General features: G+C 32.2%; 1 long non-coding RNA gene across 3 annotated transcripts; it reads left to right on the top strand.

The window, feature by feature from the left end:
• Nucleotides 1-9,711: 9,711 nt before the first annotated feature.
• Nucleotides 9,712-11,959, top strand: LOC130464141 (uncharacterized). Of its 3 annotated transcripts, none has more exons than XR_008924452.1 (3): nucleotides 9,712-9,763; nucleotides 10,420-10,480; nucleotides 10,863-11,959. It is a non-coding gene; the product is annotated as an uncharacterized lncRNA (long non-coding RNA). The 3 variants fall into 3 exon arrangements; XR_008924453.1 differs by having other exon boundaries at nucleotides 10,423-10,480; nucleotides 10,904-11,959; XR_008924454.1 differs by having other exon boundaries at nucleotides 9,723-9,763; nucleotides 10,904-11,959.
• Nucleotides 11,960-15,892: the final 3,933 nt, after the last annotated feature.

Raw genomic sequence — 15,892 nt, forward strand, 5'->3', positions numbered from 1 at the left:
TTTTCAAGCACATCAGTTCCATTTAAATATATGTTATTGCACACAATTCCATTTACTATAGATTTGAATATCACCGAATAGGAATAATGTTATTGCGTAGTTACTCTTTTTATAAATTTTGTAGGAATGTTATTCGTGGTACTTGCGTCCATTATTACTATAGAAAATGAAACCAAATAGTATTATAATTCATGAAAACTTTGTAACAAGAAAGTTGATTGTGAAGGAGGTGGAATGTTTTGGTGCTCAAAGTGTGATTCACATGTTAAATCTACACCACCAATGTATCTTTTCTATAGAAACAATTAGTGTCTAATTGTTTTTGTACGAGTTACAAATTATTTTATTATTTAACAAATAACGAATGATGTTGTATCAGGTACAAGGTCACTGTAACAGTGGAAGACGACAACGGATTTGTAACATTTATCATTTTTTATCGAGAGATTTTTCAAATACTTCAAATATCAGCAATGGATTTAAAAAATAAGTCGCACAAGGTAATGTATTTACTTATTTTAAAACTAGTCTTATATGCACGCGATGCGTGCGAATTTTTTAAAAAACCTAAAATTGGGTTGTTACAACTAATCACGTCAAATATTAAGCGCTTCAAAATAATTCACATAGTTCATATTTAAAAACAATGAGGTCATACAAATATGTCAATCTAAATAATGAATCGGTTAATCTAAATATTAGTACTAATGTAAAGTAATTCAACATACTACATATAAAATAGTGTGTTTCACATTTTTTTTCTTTTCGCAATGTACTTGCTTAATCACATGCACTCCTTTGCACTTATTTCCGAACGTTGGGAATACTGTTTCCATGTCTCGATTGCGTCCATTAAACTGCATTAACATTAAAAAAATATCTTTTAGTGTTAAAACACAATAGAAGCTAATTAATTCAGAAAATTACTTAGTCAGGGTAGCTTGAACTTGTTGAAGTAATAATTTTATTTTATTTTAGTAGCTAATCACCTTTACCAAATTTTTCTTTTTTAAAATTTTATTTTCTAAATAAGTAAAGAACTCATAAGTTGAAAAAATAAATGATTATTATCGGAGTATAAAACATACGAAGCAGTCACTCATACTCTAGAAAATATATGAGCTAATTAATACGGAGTACGGAGTAAATGATTATTATCGAAGTATTTAGGTAGGAATTCAGATTTTTTTTGGGGCTTCTAGAAACTCATCATACGGAGTATCCGAGGAACAATTGCTCCTTCTCTAACCTATTTGTTTCTCTCTCCTCAAATTTGAGCAAAAATGGCGATTACTATATCTCCTCCTCTCTCTCACCTATTTTCTTAACTCACCTCTTTAAGTCTCTCTCCTTAATGATGAGATGCCTGGCGGATTCACCGCCGATAAGGTATGGTTCACCGTCTCCTCTCTGGATCTACTCCTGGTTCACCGTTCACCATCTTTAGATCTCTTCTCTGGTTCGTTCAACTCTCTCCTCCTATTTTATCTTCTATTTTTTCCTTATTTCTTTGTCATCTCTCTTGTTTCTCTTGAGTCCTGGTCGCGTTTTGTTTAAGTGATTTTATTATCATTTTTTGCTTTTTATTTCTTGTGAATTCTATTGATTTTTTTTGCTTTTTTTTCTTTCTAAATTTCAAGATCTTGTTGTTTTGGCTTTGATTTATCGTCTTTATGTTGTTTTTGTTTAAGCACTAATTATTTCTGGTGTTTTTTGGTTTGCATGTCGTGAAATTCTATGGATTGGAGAGGAAGATGTAGAGGCGATGGGCGAAGCGCTGAGCGAGGAGATGGGCAAGGCGATGGGCGAGGCACCGGACCCAGGTATGAATTAAATTTACCTTTATTTTAATTTTGTGGGTTAAGCATGTCCGATGAGCTTATTCAGCATTTGGTTTTGTTTTTTATAATCATGGGTTTGAGCTATTTCCATGAGATTAGATTTGTTTGGTTTTGTTAATGCTATTCTGTACTTTGCAATGGAGTTTGTGATTTTCTAGTGATAATTTGTCGATTAATTTGGGAATTTGGATGTAGTTGTTGTGAATTTGGGTGTTTAAAGAATTTTCGGAAATTAGGGTTTTTATCCCAGTGTAATGTTCTCGCTTTTTTCAAAATGTGGTTGTTTATTGGAGCTTTTTCTGCATTTGATATGAAGGATTGACTTGATACGTTAATTAAATCTGATAAAATTAGGGTTTTAAATTTGGTGAGTTTAAGCATGTTCGGTGTTTTTTTCCAGAACTTTTTGTTCCATCCAGATTTACTTGTTATTTAAAATTTGGGAGTTTAAGCATTTTTTATTTTCTAATTATTTCTGGTGTTTTTTTAAAAAATTTGGTGAGTTTAAGCATGTTCGATTTTTTTCCAGACCTTTATTTTAACCATATCTGACAAAATTGCTGGTATATGCTAGATTGCTAGCTATATAACTTGGCTTTAGATTAGTTCAATTGTTCTGATTAGTTAAGTTAATCTGAAAAGTTTAATTGTTTTCTGTTGTTTTGATTAGTTTAATTGTTATGATTATTTCAGTTAATCTGATTAGTTTAGTTTATTCTTTTGTTTTCATTAGTTCATTTGTTCTGATAGTTCAGTTTAAGCATTGTTCTCTAGGTAGTTTGGTTCAATTCGTAATAGTGTGTTTGTTTTAGTATGATAGGTTGTATATAACATTTGTCTTTTAGGTTTCTTTACAATAATGGTGACAACAGTGTATTATGCAGGTACAACAAAACGAAACTATTAGTTTCTCTTCCTCTCTATTGACTGCAAAAAGGTCCGTATTTTGCGTCTTATTTTTTCTGGATTGTGTTTTTTAGTGTATTGCATTCCTAGAACCTAATAAAATATGAAATTAGAGATTAAAATCAAATAAGTGATTGTTTAATTAAAACATGAACTAAAAATCTGTATTAATTAATTAAAATAAATAGAAGCATACATATTACTATTTATTTTTTTAAGATATTGATGGGGCACATACCTTATGTCATGGGTTATTGTATGACTTGACGAACTTAACAACCAACTTAAAATCAAACTTAGAACAGAAATAAAAACCTGCAAAAATAATTATTTATTTCAAATTTTCATGATTTTAGATTATTTGTTTCGTAGATTATTTCAGATTTATTTTAATTAAAAACATGAATTAAAATCTGAAATAATTAACTAAAATCAATAAAAGTATACATATTACTTAAAATTGTTTCTGCTTAAGAGATTGATGGGGAACATACCTTAACTCAGCTCTTTGGTTATTGTATCTTGTTATGAACTTAAAACGCAAATTAAAAGCTTCATAAAAACCGATGCAATTCATAATTCCAATAACACAAATTTATCTTATGTCATATATTTTGAAATCTGCAATTAGATATTAAAATCAAGTAAAATATTAAAATATGAAATAATTAATTAAAATCAATAAAAGCATACCTAATATTTTGAAATCTGCATAAAAAATAAACATGAATTAGAATATGAAATAAACATGAATTAAAATATGAAATAATTAATTAAAATCAATAAAAGCATGCATATTATATTACATACCTTATATTTTGAAATCTGCAAAAACGCAAGTATTTTAGTTAGACAGATTCAATCTACATAGCAACAATCATAAAAAAGAACATTTGTTTATACATAGAAATTTACAAATGTGCATAAGAATCATAAAAAAGAACATTTGTTTATGCAAAGAAATTATGCATAAAAACTTGTTTAGTTTCTGTTTTTATTTTCTTGCAAGGATTCGGGAGAAGATGTTACTTACGTGTATCGGGACGACTTGAAGAAGAACGGTGATGGAGTTCTTCTGGAGTTTTTTATTGGAGTTTTTCTGATTTGATTTGTAACAATTTGTAATAAGATTTATGCTTGATTTCTTGGTTGGTTTATGCACATATTCTTTTTCTAGTTTATGCGTGATTTTCCTTAGGTTATGCGTGATTTTCCTTGCTGGGGGTTTATATGCATATTTCTTGGCTGGATTTACGGATGATATTTCCTTATTTGCTTTGTATTTTGACTTTTTTTTGACAGATTTTTCTGTTTTGTGAAAGATTTCAAAATAACAAGATTCTTTCCATTTCAAAATAATTGTAATATTTTCTTTTCCTTTTCCTTATTTTCATTTATTTCCTGATTTAATCAATCAATCAACACCAACTTTGGTAATTGAGTTAACAGGATTGATTTTGGGCGTTACTTTAAGGTTTGTCGTGCAATTAAACTGTAGAACTGTGTAGGGGTATTTTAGTCTTTTAACTGGGGGACACGAAAAGCATAATTACTAAAATGACCTCGGCTGTTCCTTTATAGAATAGAGATAAGATATGTTTTGGGTAAGATATTATTTTATTTTGGTAGCATCTTTATAATATTATCTTGTACCTGTAAATAATTACTAATCAAGTACCAATTCCCCATCCTATTATACTAACATACCATTACATTGTATATTTTGTTTTTTAGGATAATAAAAGTGATTCATTTCCCGAATAACTCAATATGCGCTTAAATAAAAGATTTTTGTTTAAAATTCAAATTTCTAAGTACAATCTTGAACAAAACTGGGAAAAATACATTGTGCTTAGAATAGTGACGATGAGCAATTGATCAACCAATTTATGGATGTCAATCCTATCGTGGAGGTAATTCCTATAACTTACAAAAGTATACTCAAAATAATGCGTTACGTTCAAAGTAAGATTTTGTTTTTAATTTGATTCTAATACACTTTTTTCTATAGGAACATGATGTGGAGGTTGTATCTTCAAACTAATCTATTAAAACATATACACAAAAATTAGAGTAAATATGATTTTTGAAATAGTACAATGTGTAAGATTAACAATGTGTGTTGCAAATAGTCATAAAAACTATAATTTGTTAATTAATTACTACGTATGAAATGCACAATCTGGAATTTTACCATTACTCATTTAAATGATTTTATTTAAAATATCAGTACAAACTTATAAAACCGTGCAATTACAGGGGTTCTATACTAGTATATTACTCAATTATAGTCTTCTTGTTGATTGCCTGAGTTCTGACCCCTCCCCTTTTGTTGCAACACCCTTTGTTTCTGTTGAAAATATTAGATGTTTAATTGTTCATCCTGTCTCGATCATTCAAGTACCCGGAAAGCAACGGCCAGTCGGTTTCATGAGTATGAAGACCAGTGTAGGATCCATTATTTTCCATGTTGCTATCTATGGTTTGTTGCTTATTTTATTCCTTGTTTTACTTGATATCCATCTCTATGTCTAAGATGGCACCAGAATTTTAAGTAAACCGAAGCTTCTTAGCTTTATAAGTAATATCTGAAGAGAGGGAATGAGGTAATGTTTTTGTTCTGGTTGAATTTGGATTGTGTTCTCTATTTCCGTTGTACTACAGCCTGCATAAATAAGAAACAAATTGATGATGTCACAAACTGTTTTCAAGTGCTTTTTGAGTACTTGTTTAATGAGGCGAAACATTGTTGACTTTGATCTTCATTTTCTTTATAAAAAAAAATACGGTTTTTTCATGAAATGCCCCTGAGGTTTGCAATAATGCACCAAATACCCCTGCGCGTTTCAAAATTCATAGAATACCCCTATTTTTTCCAAACTGTTAACCAAATACCCCTATTATGACTTTCCGTTAGTACTCCGTTAAGTCATGTTTATAATTCATAAAATACACCTACATATAAAGTTATTGCATAATATACACCTATTTATAAAGTTCTTTGCATCAAATACCCAAAATTCCTTTAAAACTGCAGAATTTGAATCCAATGGCTAGTTTGAATTTCTAATTTTCCTAGCAATGAAGTAGAGCAGTTTGTAACAAATTTCCAGCAATAAATAGGAATTATATTCCATAAAAAGCCGATTAATTTGCAGAGTAGCTTTACAAAAACTCTGATTATATTGCCATTGCCATATACATTTGAAAGTCTATAAAAGCTCTTGAAAATTCAAAGTAAGCCGGTAATAATACCCTTGCAATGAACATTTACAATCACTCTTGTACTACAATGCATCACATTCTTGGTTACCTTGCTTGAGCCATTTCCACCCTTAGGAAAGAACTACACCAATAGAACGCAAATTAGTTTTGCAGTCCCAATTCCAACAGCAAACCAAAGTAATAACTTTAAATATTCCGCCTTTAACCTTCATTTGATAATCTCTTTGCAGCTGAATCGTGTTTATGTCACCAGCTTTACAATAGAGCTTTAACTGATGACTGATCTTCAGAGTATTGTTCAGAGACATGATATAATGATGTTCAGGAATTTGAGATGCAATGTGCCATAAAAGTAAGGTTCTTGGTAGCATAATTGGGTTAGAAACAAAGTCAACAATGCCTGCCCTGTATTGTTATTTTCACACTTTCCCAGTCCATTTGTGGAACCCCCGCTAATTCTGACTATTCACCTAAACCCTTGCCTTCAGATCTCGTACTTCACAGTCTTAGATCTCTAATGTTCAAAACTTGATAGTTCCATACTTGATACTTAATTTGTTGTTTTAGAATTTAGATAACTATCAACTCTTCCCATTATTTCAATACCTTTCAACCCAAATGTAGTTACTCCATCATCACACAGTACCTCACAAAAATTGAGCGGCTTTCAAGCATATTTCTCTCTTCTCCCACCTCCCATGGCTTCCGATTCTCTCCCCTCCCCTGAAAATGGCGCCCATACCCCCAAGAAACCCAAGCTCAATCTGTCAATCACCTCCCCCTCCACCAACAACAACCACAAGAAGATCGAACAAGATCAAACCGCTCTCAAAACCCTAATTTCTCCCACCGAAATCGCCGCCGAATTCACCCACCATGACCACGCCAACAACAGACGTTTCTGGTGTTGTCCCTCCTCCGTCATCTCCGCCCAACGATGGTGGCAGCTCCTCTTCCTCCGCCAACCCGATTTTTTGTAATTCTCTCTCCTCCGCTCTGGGATCAACTCCTCCCGCCGTCTTCTCCTCCCGTTAATCAATGCCTCTCACCTTGATGAAATCTCACTCGTCGACAACGCCAATGGAGGAGATAGAGAGTTGACCGGGTCACCGATGCCATCGACGGTGCAACAGAGAAAGTCAAACCCTGGCCGAGGTTGGCGACGGTAGCGGGGGCGAAGATGGTGACGGGGTGAGGAGTGGTGTTGGTTCAGTGGGAGGAGAGAGAAAGTTTGGGTGGGTTGAGTGGGAGAGAGAAAGTATGCAGATGAATGGGATTTAAGTCACATAAGGGTAAAAACGTAAATTCCTACTAACGGAGGACTAACGGACGTTAAGTCCAAGTGTATTTTATGAACAGTTGGAAAAAATAAGGGTATTTTATGAATTTTGAAACGCGCAGGGGTATTTGGTGCATTATTGCAAACCTCAGGGGCATTTCATGAAAAAACCGAAAAAAATATGTATTCCTGTACGTTTACTATAATAAGCACTACTATGATTGATGTATGAAGGTAGTAGCTACAACATATTAATGGTTGCGAAAATGATAAATGTCGCAGCATGCAACCTTTAAACCGTGTCACAATGATGACATAGCATGCTTATGTGTCATGATTTAAATTGGAATCTAAAATATTTAACTTATATATCGTATTATACATGTTTAAGTAAAGGTAGGAAAATCTTAATATTCTAATTTGTTTCTTTTTTTATATCAATTATTTTTTTTATATGTTTTCATAGTAAAAATTTTGCATTGATAGTAAAAATATTATGATGACTCATATCCTACGTGGTGCCTATATGCACCAATTAAACTCTGACACGTGAGATTGCGACAACTAAATGTTGTCGCAACTTGCGACCTTTATCATCACCCCTAATGGTTGATGGGCTAATGTTAACTTATTTAGTCAAACTCGTGATATTGAATTGCTGTCGGAGATTCTGATTCTTTGAACTCAGAGCTAGCCTGAATATGATTGCTCTTTGCTTTCAAAATTATCTGAAATTTAGTTACTTCTGCTAGGCTGCCAATATGCCATTGTTTATTTAAGCTGTTACACTACTCTCAGGGTTCATAATTTGCTAAAAGAATTCTCAAACAGCTCAAATGAAGATCTTATTCAAGCTCTTGATAATTGTTGACTATCTCTAAGTGAGGATTTGGTGCTTGATGTGCTTAGACGATTTCTTTCAGATTGGAAAATGGCATTTCAGTACTTCAGATGCGTGTCTAATAATCCAAGTGTGTATTTGCTAGGATCAAGGGCTTACAATGAAATGCCTGGGTGAAATATGGTACAATATTTCATCCAATGTATTATAAGTGAAATATGGTAAAATATTTCTTCCAATGTATACGAAATAATTAATTATGTTTTTTCAATTTGTACGAAATACTTAGTTCTGTTATGTTCAATCTGTATGTGATGGTTAATTATATTTTGTTCTATTTGTACGAAATAGTTAGTTCCACTATGTTCAATCTATACAAAATAGTTAATATTGTCTGTTAAATCTGTACAAAATAGAAGTGTGTATTTCATACAAATTGCATGAAAAGAATCGAAAAAATAGGTAAAAACAAAATTAATAAAAAAAGAAACAGAAAATAACCAAAATAATATGAAAAAAAGGTTGAGAAAATAATCTCTATTATATAAAGGAACAGCTGAGGTATAGTAAAATAACTTTTCGTGTCCCCATAGAAAAAGACAGTAATACCCCCCTAATTAAACCGCACCCTTTCATTCCAAACCCTAAAATTACCCAGAGCACACACGACATCCTCCCTCAACCCCATCGCCCTTTCTCTCTCAACCTTTTCGAATCTTCTCTTCAATGGCTTTCCCCTACTCAGAAATTCAACAAAACATGATTCTCCGGCTGCGAGGATAAACTATTTGGTGAAGACTAATGTCCCTCAGACTCTCTCCGCCGTCATGTCCGTCCGGCACGTCGAATTCCAGAACCACAAATCTGGAAAGTAGAAGTTCCCAAAACAATAATGGTGAGTATTTTACAATTCCAATCGCAATTTACCCTTTTTCAAATTGATTTCAAATTTCTGGTTGATTTATTCAAACAAATGAGGGATTCATATGATGGATTCATTTGATTTCAATTTTCTGACTAATTGAATCTTCTCAGAATTGCAAATCTGGAATTGAATCCTACTTTTGCTCCAATCGAATTTTAGTCCGCTCCAATTAGGGTTCTATAAATTTGGGTGAAATTCCTGGGTTTGATCGATCTTCTTCAAATATCGGGTAACAGTTTTCATTTGTTTTTTGTTTTGTTTAAATTACATTTCTTCTTCTGGGGATTCTTTTTCTTTCTGTTTTGATAATTATTACGATTTTAATTAGGTGTTGGTAATTTAATTTTGTTTTGTGATTATTTTCAAGCAATATTCTGAATTTCTTTTGAATTAGGTGTTGTAATTTAATTTCGTTTCATGATTTTTTTCTTCAGGATTTTAGTTAATTTTTAGTTTGCTGAAGTTTCTGCAATTTGTTTTTGAGAAAATGGGAAAGCGTGGAAATAATCAGAAGAAAGCCCCTCAGAATTTGAGGAAAATGAAGCTATTCTGAAGATGTGAAAAAATTCAATAATATGGAGGAAGAAATTGATGTCTGTAAGTATTCTCCTTCGCATTGTTCTTATAATTATTGTATTGAGTTTGTATTGATTAGAAATACTGAGTTTGTATTGATTTCTTTGATTAATTAAATTGTAGATAATGGTGGGATCAAAAAATATGACAGTGTTTCCGGACTTTCTGAGGTATTTCTTTTCAAATATGTTTTTCCTCTATCATAATTGTAGTATGTGCAATTTTTATACGATCCTGCTATGTCAAATTGAATCACAAAACCTGTCAAACGGACCTAAATTAAACATTTTGGTTAACCGGTAAATGATTTGTGTGTTCATTAGCACTATAATAGGTTGATTACTTATTTAGTTCGTCTTCCTGCTAGCTCCGCCTTACAGAACTAAATAATACATTGCATTGTCGAAATAATGTTGCCTGCTAGATTCATGATACCCCGATTAACAATAATTGCTAACCAGTTTGGATCACATGAGGTGATCCAGATGTAAATCATTATCTCTCACCAGTATGGAATCAGCTGATGTGTTGGAAAAGAAGCAGAGTCTGCAAATCCAAAACTATTAAAGGTCAAAGAGAGGAGCTGACTCTGCTTCTTTTCCAACACAGCAGCTGATTCCGTCTCTCTTGCCTTCTGTTTTTTATCTACATTATTTTACAAACCTCACAAAGAAACATCTTTTGTGTAAAATTCACTAATGGTTTCCCAAACTCCATGCATTAAATCTTTTCAACTAATAGTGTTCCTTCAGAAGATTGTGTATTATATTTTCAACTAATAGCGTTCATTTCAACTAATAGTGTTCCTTCCTCTTCTTACTCCCAGCAGCCGAGAGATCAAATACGTCGTTCACATGGTTAGACGGTTGTGTGGACAAAAACAAAAAGTAAGGCTCTGAATCTCAAGATCATAAGGCATGCAGTTAAACTGTTGTTTCTTGACATGCTTATTAACTTTTATTTACTACTCCAAGTAGAAAATAGTTAACTTTTCTTCCCTTTTTGTGCGTTTGATGATGAAAATGAGTGATTTTTTTACAAAGTGTACTTGGACATGAATTATGCTTAAATTTTCAATTTTTATCATGTTCTTGACGGTTATATATTGAAAGTTCGTACCTTTATGCTGTGATTGTTGAAAATTAGGTTTAGTTTTTGTGTTTACTACGTTGCCTAGAATAACAACTTTACCAAATGTGGCTCGACTTACAATATTCTAGGTTATTATTCTTCCTATGAAATTCATTAACTTAGGGTGATATTATTTAGGTATAAGTCAGACTATGGAATGTTCTGCTTCTGCATTGCAGACAGTGAGCATGACTGGAGGAAAGGAACTGAGCAATACAAGTTCATTGGAGGTGATGACCAACTTGAACGGCGGGAAAAGAGAAAAACAAGAGTTCCAACAATTAGTAACAAAATAGTTGATATACCACCCGATGAGTATTGCTGGAGGAACTATAGCCAGAAACCCATCAAAGGCTCTCCTCATCCCAGGTTAAAAAGTCTTGCATACTTATCAAAACTGCATAAGATGGCTTATTCAAATTGATTATGCTGGAATTCGTGACTGGCACCAGTTCGCAGATACTCGACAAGCCATGCTTGCTGTCATAGAGAGTTGAGTTAGCTCATAATTTTTATGCATGTTTTTTCAGTAGCTAGCTTATGACATTGTAGGATTTACGTTCCAGTGCCAATATATTTGATTTTTGGCTTTAAGTTACTATGACAGCAGAATCTATCATGCCAACAATGATGCTATGCAGGTTCATAGATTTTGTATTCTGTGTTTTCTTTGCCTCCTTGCTGCCTAATGTGCTTCAATCAATATGGAACATGCTATAAATAAGAGAACCTAGGGAGGGATGACATCAAGAGATTGCTTACGCTATATAATGTGATCAGAATGTAGCTTATGGTGATGTTTACATTGCGCTGTAAACATGTATTAATCGTAGATTTTGGTCATAATGTGATTGGATTGATTTGAATGAGATCAATTGTTTGCTTATGCAGTAACGCTACATAATGTGATTGGATTGTAGCTTATATTCGCATTGAGCTGTAAACGTGCTGCTGTAGAAAATAAACTGGCATAAAGTGGGTTGGGTTTTGAATTTTTGATGTACTATGTGCTATCTCACAGATAACATTCCAGGAGGAGATCTTGAAACAATTTTTCGTTTGAAGTTCACTTTTAGGCTTTTAGCTATAACTGTTGGTCCTGTAGATTATGAAACTACCTGCTATCTGTTTCAAGTATTTGTCTAGCTATGTGAGTTTTTCCAACTAGATGAGGCTTCTAACAATCAGTGCCCTCAGTGGCCAATTATGTTAATCTTCTGCGGAACCAACTATGATAATGCTTTCCACTTTAGTTAAAGATATTCACATTTATTACAAAATCTCAAACTAATCTAATTTTATAAACTGGCCGGTACAGTTTCTTTGCTATTACTATTCCAGTGGCTATGTAAGTCCAATTTGGTAATTTATGTCTAATTGATGCAATTTTTGGCCGGGGGATAGTTAAATCAGGTTCAACACTACAGGCCTACGGTGACTGTTTTAATTTTTTTTCGTTAGAAATCTTAAACTTACAGAATGCCTTGAAACAATTTTTATTCATATATCCGTCCTAACGATGGTTTACTTTAAACTTCCTACCTCCAATTAGATTTAGATTTTTCGTCATGTAAGGATATTTGTTGTGATTAGTTGTAACAACAATTTCAGTTTTTTTTAATAATTTCGCACGCATCGCGTGCATATAAGACTAGTAAAAGCAGAGGTTAGGTCCGTTAGGACTTTTCAAAATAAAAAAATAAACGGAAAAATTTGCCTCAAGTATAATCAGATAGCATTTAACGCCCCGCAAAAAAAATAAAAGAAAAACCCTATAAATCAACAACCTCAACATAAATAATGCAATTTTGACATGAAATTGGAAAAAAGTACCATTCCAATTATTTTCAATAAGAAAGGAAACCGTTGAGAATTTGAGAGCAATTAACAAACCTGCGAGCTGAGAGGTGATGGAGAAGAAGCAAACAGCCAAAGTTTTGTCTTTTGGGTAAAAAGAAAATAAGATCTTACATGATTATGTTTTTATATTACGTAAAATGTGAATAGTGTAAAATAAATAACCGTTACTGGTATTAGAAATCGGAGGGAGTATTAAAGTTTATGGAAAGTTGGAATGAAAGGTATGGGACCACTTTTCAGAATTTGTACTTTAATAAACTCCTATTTCCTAGCCATTCACGTGAAGTTATATACTTATATGTAGTTGTTGATTTTGTTTTTGTTTTTTTTAATAGAGAGCTGATTTTTTTTCGTGAGGAATATGCAGGTGTATATAATTAAAGATGGTTGTGGGCCGGATCGGATTGGGCTAGGCCTGCCCGACAAGGGCACGAAATCATAGGCCGTGGGCCTTATTTTTTTAAGACACAGTACGATTCAACCCCATGTTCTAAATTGGTTCCGCCCCTGTTAATAGGAGAACATTGAAATGAATTTAACGTGACCCCGTATAAAAATAAATTTTCCGATTCAATACTTCATCTGACCTGTTCATAAATGCAGTTGCTAAATCTTCGAATAATAATTTCACACAATATTTTTTTCCTATTCTTTTTGGCAGCAATACCAAGCACAAAGGCACTATTACTATCAGACGGATGCATTAAAGTGTTACTCAATACTCCGTATTTTTTATTCAAGAAAATTAAGAACTACTCCGTATTCTCTTGGTATATTATTTCCTCAAAAAAAATTCTCATTTTGTAAATTAAAGATAGATTTTATATAAATGTTTTAAAACGGGAAAAACTAGTTAATACTCCGTAGAATGCAATTAAGCATGCATACCTTGTAAATAAATGATATAGCTTGGGCGGTCGGAAAAGATAACGCAGTTGTGAAGGACATCAACACAGTGATTTTTTTTCATAGTAAGAAGAACCCATGAAACTCAGGATAGATAGCGCCTTATTACATACGCGTACGCACATTTTAGTAGTTAGAAACGGAGAGAATATGTATAATATATGGTGTAATAAATGGCGCTATCCCTCCTGAGCTTTATAGATTTTTCCATACTTTCCTGAACGATAGATGGAGATTAATTTCTGGAAGAGAAATTGACTAAGGAAAACTAGCTATGACATTTTGTAGGGGGTATTGGGGAAGAAAGGGGGAAAGAGGAGTGTGTATTTATAATATAAGTCCAGGTTATGAGCAGGGCTATTAAAGTCAATTTCCCACTATAAACTATTGGGCTTGAATTGAATTTTGTGCGTGTTAGACCAGCGTACGGCCACTGTGACTGGGGATTTCTGTTTATCTTGTGAGCTGTGACTTAGGGGGATTTCTGTTTATTTTACAACTAAACATTTGGATCGGTAGTATGGGAATTGTTGTAATTTTACAAGACATTTTGAGTTTGGGTTTTGGTTAACACAAATCTTGTTTAAAGTTGGTCTATAATAAATACTTTTTTCGTTCATTTTTACTCGTAACGGTTGGTCACTTAAATTTAGGTACTAGTATTTTATGCATGCGATGCGTGTGTGGATTTTAGAATGCATATAAACCAACATTAATAAATCAATATTTATTATTGTAGAATGAATATTTCTATATTTTTCTTCAGAAAGTATTTTTAACCAATGGTTTAATACCTATTGGAAGATTTCATCACAAATGCATGGTTGAAAAGTTAAGAAAAAACATATTAGCACAATATAAAGAACATTCACAACATTATCAAATCCTAGTCTTATATGCACGCGATGCGTTCGAAAGTATGAATTAAAGTAACGTTAGTCACTTTTACGCATTCAATGCACAATTTTGATAATTAATATCTTCAATTCTTTTTAAACAAAATTAAAAAAAGTTGATATTAAAAAATACACATTGAAACGAATCCAACAATATATCCCATTACGTACTATTCTTTTTAGGAAAAATTAATTCTAAAAATACATCCTTTAAGCGATCTACTTAAAAATTGCTGACTTTCCGTTCAACTAAGAATAACACAACCTTTTAGACCTGTCTTCTTTTAAATGGCTCCCTTCATAAATGACTTGCTACAATATGTAATATGAAAACCAGCCTCACAAATTAAACATTTTTTCTTTATATAATTAACAAGAAGATTAAAAAGTATTGTAGCATATTACCTATTTTAGCAAGTTATTATTAAGGGGAGACTTTTAAAAGAAGATAAGTCCAAAAGTTTGTGTTATTCTTAGATAAACATAAAGTCAACCCCTTTTTAAGCAGATCACTTAAATGTTGTATTTTTAGAATCAATTTTTCCTTCTTTTTATCTTACCTATAAATCACCAAAAAATAGTCAAAGTAGAATATGTGAATAGTGTAGAAAATTCAAACGTTGCGAGTATTACAAATCGAAGGAAGTATTGTATATTGGATTAAAAATTAACTCAAATTGCTTAAAACTTGACCCAATATAATGTAAAGTTATCTGTTACTTAGTGATAAAAAATTTCACATTACTAATAATGTATAAACGTAACATGTACACCTTTAAACTATTCATGTATCAATTTTTTTTATACTAATATAAAAGTTAATCAAAACAAATGGATTATATATTCAAAGTTATAAAAATAAAGGGTGAGTACAAGACCCTTTGCTTATTAAGGGAACTAGTTTTTTGGGCTTGGGCGATGACCCGAATTATTACATGGATAACTATAACTATATATTTTTGCAATAAAATAATCATAATTAACTCCTAGTTTTATCAAAATAGTTATTCTTTATTTTATAATCACTATTACGTACTACATCCATTTCAAAATAATCTTTACACTTTTCGTTTTAGTCTGTTTCATAATGTTCTTTATATTGCGTTTTATACTATTTTTGACATGAATTGCTATATTAACCTTCTTATCTCATAACATTTACAACTTTCCACTCATTTTCTTTTACTTTATTCTTTTTTTTTTCTTACACCTACCCACCTTTTACACTCTCACTTTTACGTTATCCATATTTTATTGTATTCACCCACTTTTATACACACTCTTCCATTTTTGTCTTACTAGTTGTACAAATATTAACCGTAAAGATCATTATGAAATGGAGGTAGTGGTATACGAAGTATTTCATTTGCAAAAGATGACATATAACATGACATAGCTTAGCAGATAAGTCATTAATTAGTGCTCAAATCTATACCTAATATTTAAGAAGTGAAACCACATTTGATCAGATGACACGTGTCATTTCTTCTTTCCTCCATCTCATTT

The sequence above is a fragment of the Spinacia oleracea genome, chromosome 6, assembly GCF_020520425.1.
Source record: "Spinacia oleracea cultivar Varoflay chromosome 6, BTI_SOV_V1, whole genome shotgun sequence".
In the NCBI taxonomy this organism is placed as follows: domain Eukaryota; kingdom Viridiplantae; phylum Streptophyta; class Magnoliopsida; order Caryophyllales; family Amaranthaceae; genus Spinacia; species Spinacia oleracea.